Source organism: Orycteropus afer, unplaced genomic scaffold, assembly GCF_000298275.1.
Source record: "Orycteropus afer afer isolate SDZICR_OR568_19922 unplaced genomic scaffold, OryAfe1.0 scaffold00978, whole genome shotgun sequence".
NCBI classification, from domain to species: domain Eukaryota; kingdom Metazoa; phylum Chordata; class Mammalia; order Tubulidentata; family Orycteropodidae; genus Orycteropus; species Orycteropus afer.
The window spans coordinates 360868-371885 of record NW_006922565.1 but is presented as its reverse complement, the minus strand read 5'-3'; positions in this window follow the sequence as shown (position 1 = coordinate 371885).

Genomic DNA, 11018 nt, shown 5'->3' with positions numbered 1-11018 from the left:
TCTAGCAGAGCAATGAAAGATTTATTACTGGAGTTAGGCAGCCTGGATTCACAGTCTGCTCTGTACTTTTTGACTCTGCGACCTTGGGTACATTGTTCAACTTCATATGTCTTAGTTTTCTCATTGGTAAAATGATGATGAGACTAATTCCCATCTCATAAGGATGGTATGAGAATTAAATGAGTTACTCAACATTAAAGAGGTAACATTTATGGAAGTTAAAGAAGAATCCCTGTGAGAGCAGATAGGCTATATTTCACTTATCTATGTGTTGGGCACATAGTAGGCATATAGTACACACTTTTCGAGGGTAGAATGCAAGAGAAAAGAAACAAAAAATGAACTAAATGTAAAGATTGAGTTGAAAGCAAATTTGATCTTTTGTAATATTTTTATTTAAAATATAAAAATGGGATGATTTCTATCCATTAATTGCTAGTAGTAGTTTTTGCTACCCTACAACACCTGTGCATTCTGTGGGATTTTTCTCTTGGACCCTAGGAACGTGTTGGTGTCAGAATCAACCTAATGTCAGACTTTAGGGATTTCAGTGGGAACAGACAAGATTTCTCTAATACACAATACTATTTATAACACAATACTACTTATAATAATATTTTCTAAGTACTAAATGAACTTTTCCTGTAAAAATGAGTATTTTTAAACTGAGGCCAATGTCAAAGCTGTCTCATTGGATGTCTTAGTTATCTAGCACTGCTACAACAGAAATACCACAAGCAGATAGAGTTAACAAATAGGAATTTATTCTGTCAAAGTTTAGGAGGCTAGATATCCAAATTTAGAGTGCCAGCTCTAGAACAAAGCTTTCTCTCTCTCCCAGGTCTGAAGGAATATCCTTGTCCCTTTTCAACCTCTGTGGGCCTGGATTCCCTTCAAATTTCAATGTATCTTTGCATCAATCTTCCCCTGCATCTAGGAGCTTCTTAGCTCAGGGATTTTAGGTCCAAAGGACATACCCCACTCCCAGCTCTTTCTTGGTGATAGTCAGGTCCCTCTCCTCTGCTCCTTTCTCTTTTGTTTCATCTTTTGTAAGATAAAAGGTGTGACTGAAGCAAGAGTGTGACTTGAGTAAGAGTAGTGACTTGACTAAGGGTGGAAATTGAGATACACATTCTCTTATAAGGCTGTGACTCAAGATATAACCCATGGTAAACCTGCCTCATTAACATATAAAAGTTCAAAATCAAAACCAAAACCAAATTCACTGCTATCAAATCAGTTCCTACTCATAGTGACCTCTCCTTGGGTTTCCGAGGTGATATCTCTATGGGAGTAGATTGCCCAACCTTCCTTCCAAGGAAGATGGTGTCTGGTGGGTTTGAACTGCCAGGCTTCTGGTTAGCAGTCAAATGCCTTAGACACTACACCACCAGAGTTCCTATATAAAAGTTAGGGTTCACAATAATTCATTTTTCCTATATAAAAGTTAGGGTTCACAATAACTTACTTAATAGAGGATAATTGCAGCAGATCACAAAGTGGAGAACAACCACAGAATATTGGGAAGCATGATCTAGCCAAGTTGACACATATTTTGAGGGATACAATTTAATCCATGATATTAGATATTGAAGATTCTTTTCAGTAGGAATTATTATATTTGGAGGAAAAAAGGAATAGGCTGATATTCACTGTTAGCTCAGCTGCTGATATCTGCGAGGTAAAAATCTCTCTTTTAAAAAAGAGCACTTATTCAGTGTATTTCTCACAGTCATTGCTGCCTTTAGGGCAACATAGGTGTTTAGTCTTTGTCTCACTCATACAAATAGTGAACTTACATTTAAAATATTGCATTGACCCAACCAATAACTCCAGCATTTTACTGTAGGGTATGCATATATAATTTCAGGTATGAATTACTGTTCCCTAATTATGACTGTAATTATCATTTTATACTCTGGGTCAGTTTATTAAGACTGTGCTACTTAGTGACTACTCTTTTATCTTCTTCAGTACATCCATTGTCACAACTTTTTTGCCAGATACTCATCTTCGTCTAATAAGTTGAGGTTTCCCTACAGCCTTCAACTGGCTCTTTTATACATTTAGACATCTCTTTAGCCTAAGTGCATTTGCTGTACTTTAAGAAATCTTTAAAGACTTTAAGAAAATAATTGAAGCTATTACTAGCAATATTGAAGTGCATTTCAACACTATTGAAAAATGTAAATCTTTATTTCAAGTCTTAAAAGCTTTCTCTTTTTTTCCCTAACAAGAGAACTACATAACTTAGGATATTTTTCTGTCTTAAAGTAATCTTGAAGGTAAGAAACATCATACTGAGAAGATTTTGATCATCTTGATATATATAAAAGGGGTAGAAGGAGAGAGAGAGGAGGAAAAAAAAACAATAAAAAGTAGACAGAAGGAGAGAAAAAGGAGGAAAAAACAATAAAATGATTTTGAAAAAAAATATATTATTACTGGTTAAGCAATACAGAGTCAAGGTATTCTTTTTGGCTTTTCAAGCAAATAGTATTTATAGATTACTCTTTGAGAAATACATTACTAATTTTAGTGTTTTACATTTTTTTCTCCCATAGTCCTAATGCATTTTTGTCCTAAAAGAAATCAATAAATTGCTTATGAGTATTACTTTAGTAGCTATTGAGAGATATGTCACTATCACTCCATTTGAATAACACTTAGTATCTACAAAAGGCCATTTGTTTTATCTGGCAAGAAAGATGAGGTAGAAGTTGTCAGAATTTACTGATAAAAATTTGAGGGTTTTCAGTCATTCATTGATTAAATATTTATTGAGCACATAGTAAGTGTCAGTAATTATTGTAGGTGATAGAAGTACAATGTTGTTGTTAAGTCCCACTGAGTCAGTTTTGACTCATAATGACCCAATGTCCAACAAAATGAAACATTGGCAGGTCCTGGGCCATCCTCACAATCATTGTTATGTGTGAGTCATTGTTGCAGCCATTGTTTCAATCCATCTTGTTGAGGGTCCTCCTCTTCTTCACTGATTTTCTACTTAAGCATGGTATCTTTTCCAGGGACTTGTCCCTCCTGATAACATGACCAAAGTAGGAGATGAAATCTGGCCATTCTCACTTCTAAGGAGCATTGTGGCTGCACTTCTTCCAGGAAAGATTTGTTCATTCTTCTGGCAGTCCATGATATATTCAATATTCTTCACCAACATTACAGTTCAAATGCATCAATTCTATTGAAGTCTTCCTTATTCTTTGTCCAGCTTTCATATGCATATGAGGCTACTGAAAATACCATTGCTTGGGTCAGGCACACTTTAGTCTTCAAAGTAACATCTTTGCTCTTTAACACATTAAAGAGGTCTTTTGCAGCTGATTTGCCCATTGTAATGCATTGTTTGAATTCTTGATTGCTGTTTCCATGGACACTGATTGTGCATGCAAGTAAAAAGAAATCCTTGAAACTTTCAAATTTTTCTCCATTTATGGTGATGTTGCTTATTGGTTCCATTGTGAAGATTTTTTGTTTTCTTTACCTTGAGATGTAATCCAGAGTGATGACTTTAGTTTTTTTTTTTTTTTTTTTTCTATCTTAGCCGATAAGTGCTTCAAGTCATCTTTTCTTTCAGCCAGCAAAGTTGTGTCATCTATATATCTCAGGTTGTTTATGAGTCTGCCTCCAAATCCTGATGTCGAGTTCTTCTTCAAATAGTCCATGTTCCTGGATTATTTGCTCAGCATAGATATTGAATAAATATGGTGAAAGAATACAGCCCTGATATACACATTCCTTTCTCTGGTTGTATTTGAAATACCAGTGGCATAGTTTCCAGCATCACAGCAACACACATGGTACAAAATACAACAAACTGAAAGACACATGTTGGAGAGCTATACTAGGGAACACATATGCAAATCCCCTGCCCTTATGATTCTTACATTCTATTTGGGAAATGGGTGGGACTTTCAATAAATATAACAAATAATGAATTACATGTTATGCTAGAGAAGATTAAGGAATGGAAATTGCTTTAGTAGAAGAGTTGCAAATTTAAATATGATGATTAGATCTGAAGAATTCCTTAATAGAAGTGAGCCATGAAGATAAATGGGGAAAGCACTTTACAAATATAGTGGTCAATGTGTTCTAAGAACTGTGCACTCAAGGTACAATAAAGGGATCTTTGAGAGCAAAGAGGAGACTAGTTAGGGTCAAGATATGTTATGTCTTGATGCCTTTTGAAGATTTTGGCTTTTTTTCCTAAGTGAAATGCAAGTAAATTGGATATTCCAAACAAAAGTGAGATAAATTAAGTTATGATTTAAAAGTAACATCCTCTCTATTGTGCAGAAATAGAAGGTAGAATCAGGAAGATCAGGAGTCTATTGACATAAACCAGATCCAGTTTGTTTCTGACGTGTATGTGGAGAAAATTGGTAGAGCCAAACATGATTTATTGTTGGAATGGATTTGTGGTATAAATTAAAGAGAGGAGTTGAAGATAATTCCTGTCTAACTGGAAATATAAAGCTTTCATTGACTGGAATCTGGAAGATAGAGTGGTTTTGAAGGGGGAAGATAAGGGACATAGTAGATTTGAGGTATCAATTTGACATCCAAGATGTTGAGTGAGCAGTTAGATATACTAGACTGGGATTCAAAGGAGAGAAATACACTAGAGATGTATATTTGGGAGTCATGAACATATACAAAAAAATAAAAACAGAAAAGAAAGAGAAACTCACTGTTGTTGAGTTGATTCTGACCAATAGCGACCCCTCTTGGGTTTCTGAGGTGGTATGTCTATGGAAGTAGATTACCAGTCTTCCTTCCAAGAAGAGGCTGGTGGGTTTTGATTGCCAGCCTTCTGGTTAGAAGTCAAATGCCTTAGGCACTGAGCCACCAAAACACCCTTATTACATATGTTGTTGTTATGTGCCATATAGGTGATGTTTAAAGCTATGAACCCAAACGAGATCACACACACACACACACAATAATGTGAATAGAGAAAATATGCGTTTCAAGGACTGATTATTGGGTAACTGCAAAGTTTGACCTCAGAGAGATCATGGTTTTGTGGTTTCAGGAAGCCAATTAACAAAAATAATTATTAAGTAGGAAGATAGACCAACTTGACTGCTGAAAGGTCAAGGATTATGATAAGTAATAATTGAGTACTAGATTTAGTAATGCCGAGGTCATTGCTGACTTGACAAGAACAAATTTGGTGGAGTGATAGAGGCAAAATTGGAGTGGATTTAATAGAGAATGAACAGAAAGGAACTGTGGAGAAAAAGAATATTAACAACTCTTTCAAATGATTTAGCTGCAAAGGGAGCAGAGATATAGAGCAGTGATTGAAGGAGTAGTATGTCAAAATGATTCTTTTTTAAGATAGGAAAATTATCAGGATAATTTCTCATAAAAATGATCTAGTGGAAAGATAATGTATTAATATGGAACAAGTGAAAAAGTTATTGTAATGATATCCTAGAGTATATGAGAAAGAATGAACTGTAAAATGTAAGTAGAATGTTTGATATTCAATAGCACAATGATCAGTACAACTTTATAAAAAAAACACAAGCTGAATATATAGATCCAATCCTGGCAGATGAAAAGTTCAGAGTTTCTGTCTGATTGCTTTGATATTCCTAGGGAAAGAGGAAGCAAGATCATAAACTGAGAATGAGAATTTTAAGAGACTGAGTTTTAAATGACTGAGAAGAGGACAAGTTGAAATATTCATTTAGGAATATGAAAGAGTAAATGAATCAAGGAATGTGATAAAGTGGTATGATTTGGGGGCAGAATTAGAAGTATACTTGAAATTTCTGGTTATGAATTTGAAGTGAGTCCAGTCAGTGTGTTTCTTCAGTCATGTTTAGCTGTGTGGGAGCATATACCAAACAAGTAGAGGCCCCCACTTTGCATTTTGTTGTCATGTCTCTTTAGTCTCATAATCTGTCAGTGTTTTTCTTCCATAACCTTGACATTTATTTGGTAGATTGTCCCTCAGTTTGGATTTGTCTGATCTTTTGTCATGATTAGATTGAGGGTAAGTATTTTTGACCAAGTATACAATAAAAGTGATGTGGTGCCTTCTTAGAGTATAATGTCAGAAGTCCATAATATATTACTGGTGATGTTAAATTTGATCTTTGTTTCAGGTGGCGTATACAAAATGTCTCCACTGTAAACTTCCTTTTTTTAATCATTGTGATTAATAAGTGCCATGTATGAAGATACTTTGAGATTATACATAGATCATAAGAATTACAATTTTTCCCAGTAATTTCAGCATCTTTCAATGATTCTTGTTTGTAAAAATTATACAGTAGTATTGAATAATGGTGATTTTTCTATATCTATCATTTCTTCTGCATTTATTAATTTAATTATGTGATGAAGAACTTCCTCACAAAATTTATTTATTTATTTATTTATTATTTATTATTTATTTATATCAGAATGGACATATGCATTTATATTCTTCTATGGATGGCAATCAAATACTCAATTTATTTATATTGTTCCTCAGAATGCTCCATTTTTGGCCATTATTAGAAATTCACTAGAGACATATATTTGGGAGTTATGAACATATACAAAAAAAAAAAGAAAGAAAAACTCCCTGCTGTTGAGTTGATTCTGACTGATAGCTGTCCCCTGTGTCCACTCAATGTGCTCTCATCTTCCTAACTTCCTGGAACCATTATATATATTTGTCTCATCTTGTAATTTCTTTACCACAACCCTAGACTCAAGCATTTTTCCAAGGATCCTTTCATCCCTTTATTACTAAATGTTATTGAGACACCAAAATTTGTGTAGTAGACATGTTAATTGTTTATAGGTCTTCTCACTGAACGGAGCTTGATAATCTAGCTATGCATAAACACACCTGTATATTTATTTTTATATTTATCCATCAGGTATAGCAAGGAGCTCTGATGGCATAGTGTCTAAAGCATTTGACTGCTAACCAGAAGGTTGGTGGTTCAAACCCATTAGCCACAACATGGAAGGAAGACTGAGCAATCTACTTCTATAAAGATTTACCATCTCAGAAACCCAAAGGGGGTTGCTATGGGTTGGAATCAATTTGACGGCAGTGAGTTTGGTTTGTTTTGGTTCATCAGGTATAAGTATTGTAAGGCTGGCACAGGACAAGGCAGTGTTTTGTTCTGTTGTACATAGTGTCGTTATGAGTCAAGGCTGACTCAAAAGCACCTAACATACATATTTTAAAAACAAGGATTCATAATTACACCTGATTCCAACATAATGCAATCAGGTTTATTCTAGCCTTCTTCCTTTCAATGGTGGAACTCCTCTCATTGAGAAACTTACTTCTCATTATCTAAAATGTACTTATTTCTTTGCTCAATACTGTTATGCCCATAAAGTAGTTTCAGAATTGTTAATCCATATTCCTATGGGAAAATAATTCTAATTACAACACATTTTGTACAGTTATTTTTTTTCACTTTACCCTTAAAATATAGAATAAAAATAATGTTTTCCAAAGATACTTAGATTTAGTTATTTTATTTCCACTTACTGTGGAACAGATTAATAATAGCATATATGCAAGATTAAGTTGAAGCTGGAAAATATTTAAAAAGTCCACCACAACAGCCAAAACACAATATTGGATATATCCCACCTGATTTTAGAGACTATTTGAAGGATAAATATGATTCATTGAACATCAGTAACTGAACACCAGATGAGTTGTGGGATGGCATCAAAAACATCATACATGAAGAAAGTAAAAGATCATAAAAAGACAAAAAAGGAAGAAAATACAAAATAGATGTCAGAAGAGATTCTGAACTTGCTCTTGTACATAGGGTAAAAGGACCTCACTGCCATCGAGTTGGATCTGACTCATAGAGATGCCTCCTTTGGTTTCTGAGGTGGTATCACTACCAAGCAGTTTGCCCAACCTTCCTTCCAAGGAATAGAAGGTGGGTTTGAACCACCAGCCTTCTGGTTAGCAGCCAAATGCCTTAGGCACTATGGCACCAGAGCTCCTGAACAGAGGGTAGCTAAAGCAAATAGAAGAAATGGAGAAATAAAAGAGCTGAACAGATTTCAAAGGTTGGCTCGGGAAGACAAAGTATTATAATGAAATGGACAAAGAGCTAGAATTAGAAAACCAAAAAGGAAGGACATATCTGGCATTTCTCAAGCTGAAAGAACTGAAGAAAAAATTCTCATGTCAAGTTGCTCTACTGAAGGATTCTATGGACAAAATATTTAATAATGCTGGAGATACCCAAAAAAGATGGAAGGAATACACCAAATCACTGTATCAAAAGGGATTGGTCAAAGTTCAAACATTTCAGAAAGTAGCCCATGATCAAAAACTGATGGCACTGAAGAAACATGTCCAAGTTGTACTGAAGGAATAGGTGAAAACAAGGCTCCAGGAATTGATGCAATACTCAGTGATATGTTTCAACAAATCCAGGTAGCACTGGAGGTGATCAATCATTTATGCCGAGAAATTTGGAACACAGCTACTTGGCTCACCAACTGGAAGAGATCCATATTTGTGCTAATCTCAAAGAAAGATAACCCAATAGAAAGTAGAAATAATAAAACAATATCATTAATATTACATGCAAGTAACATTTTGCTGAAAATAATTCAAAAACAGTTCTAGCAGTATATTGACAGGGAACTGCCAGAAATTCAAAATGGATTCAGAAGATGGTGTGGAAAGAGGGATATCATTGCTGTTGGATTTTGGCTGAAAGCAAAGAATTCCAGAAAGATGTTTCCCAGTGTTTAATTGACTATGCAGGGACATTTGACTATGTGGATCATAGTAAATTATGGATAATATTGTGAAGAAAGGGAATCCCAGAACACTTAATTGTGCTCATGAGGAATGTGTACATTGACTACAAGTCTGTCCCTAAAGAGAACAAGAGGATACTGCATGGTTTAAAATCAGGACAGGTGTGAGTCAGGGTTGTATCATTTCACCACACTATTTAATCTGTATGCTGAGCAAATAATCCAAGAAGCTGGACTATGTGAAAAAGAATGTGGTATCAGGGTTGAAGGAAAACTCATTAACAACCTGCAATATCCAATGAAACAACCTTGCTTGCAGTAAATGAAGAAATCTTGAAGAACTTACTGATGAGGATCAAGGAATACAGCCTTCAGCATGGATTACACCTCAACATAAAGAAATCAAAATTCCTCAAAACTAGACCAATAAGCAACATCATGATAAATGAAAAAAGGGTTGAAATTGTCAAGGATTTCTTCTTACTTGCATGCACAATCAATGCCCATGGAAACAGCAGTCAAGAAATCAGCTGGTGTATTATGCTGGGAAAAGCTTCTGTGAAAGACCCCTTCAAAGTATTAAAGAGCAAAAATGTTACCTTGAGGACTAAGGTGTGCCTGACTGAAGCCATGGTATATTCAATAGTTTCATATTCATGTGAAACCTGGAAATTGGATAAGGAAGACTAAAGAAGAATTGATGCATTTTAATTGTGGTGTTGGCAAAGAATACAGAAAATATCATGGAGTGCCAGACAAAAAAATAAAAATCCGTCTTGGAAGACGTACAGCTGGAACGTTCCTTAGAAATGAGAATGACCAGACTTCATTTCTCATAACTTTGGTTAGACCAGTCCCTGCAGAAGGATATGCTTGGTAAACTAGAAAGTCAGCAAAAAGAAGACCCTCAACAAGATGAATTGACACAGTGGCTACGACGGGCTCAAGCACAGAAAAAATTGTGAGGCTGGCACAGGACTGGACAGTGTTTCATTCTGTTGTACACAGAGTTGCTGTGTACCTAACAGCAACAACAACAATTCTGATTTTTGTTATTCATTTGTAAAGCAGTTAAGTTGACTTGCTACTCTACTCTATGCATTTTGTTTTAGGCTTCCCTCCACATTCTGCTTGATTTTTATTTATTTTGTGGCTATGTGAAACATTTCTCTAGTTCGAAAAGTTCTGTGCTTTGCAAAAAGTTAACTCAGAAGCTTTACTCTCTACTTATCTCTAGTAGCCCATTCCCATTTCCTCATTCTTTCCATTCTGTTCCCATCTATCTCCTTAATCATTCCATTGTAGTTGTCATTAGGTGCTATGGAGTCATAGCAACTTTACGTACCAATCTCATTAGTAATCTCTATGTCTCAATCTTATTAGTTTTTGGTTTCTTCTTCCTGTATTTATTTAGCAAAAATTTGTGGACACATGACACATTTTAATGTACATCTTTTTTTCGTAGAATACCATACAAAAATATACTTTTACACTTCGCTTTAATTAGCAATATATATTTCAAATTACTTTGTATCAGTGCTTTAGCATTCTCTTTCTAATTTACAAAATTACATAATACTCCATTTATTGGAGGTGCCACCATTTTTTCAAATATCTCCCATCTACAGAAATTTAAACCAAAAAAACAAACTGACTGCCACCAAGTTGATTTCAATTCATAGCGACTTCCACTGGGTTTCCAGGATTGTAAATCTTTATGGAAACAGACTGGCTGATCTTTCTTATGTGCATTTAGGAAGGAGTTAATTTTAACCATATAATAATTTTGCTAGTTGAGACAGCTTAAGTGGCTCACTGTACTGTCGCAGTAGTATATTTGCTGCCTTTCTAGGTAAGAGACTTAAATAATCCTCCCCCTTTAATGTGAAAATTAGCCATCTGGCTAATGATGTGTAGGAAAAAGTAAAATATATAAATTCCCAGTAGAAATATTTGCAATACCTTTTTATCTTTCTGACACAGATAGACTAAGTCTTTGACACGGTTTGCTCTGTCAGCCTGATTTCTAGAATGTAGAGCGTATAGAGCAGAGCAGCAGCCAAGACTGTTGTGAAAGAAATGTGATCAAGAAATAACCCATGTGGTTAAATAACGTTGAGAATTTGGGACCATATTTTACTAAAATATAACATTGCCTAGCTATCTTAGTTATCTAATGTGTTATAACAGAAATAACACAAGTGGATGACTTTAACAAACGGATTTTTTTTTTTTTT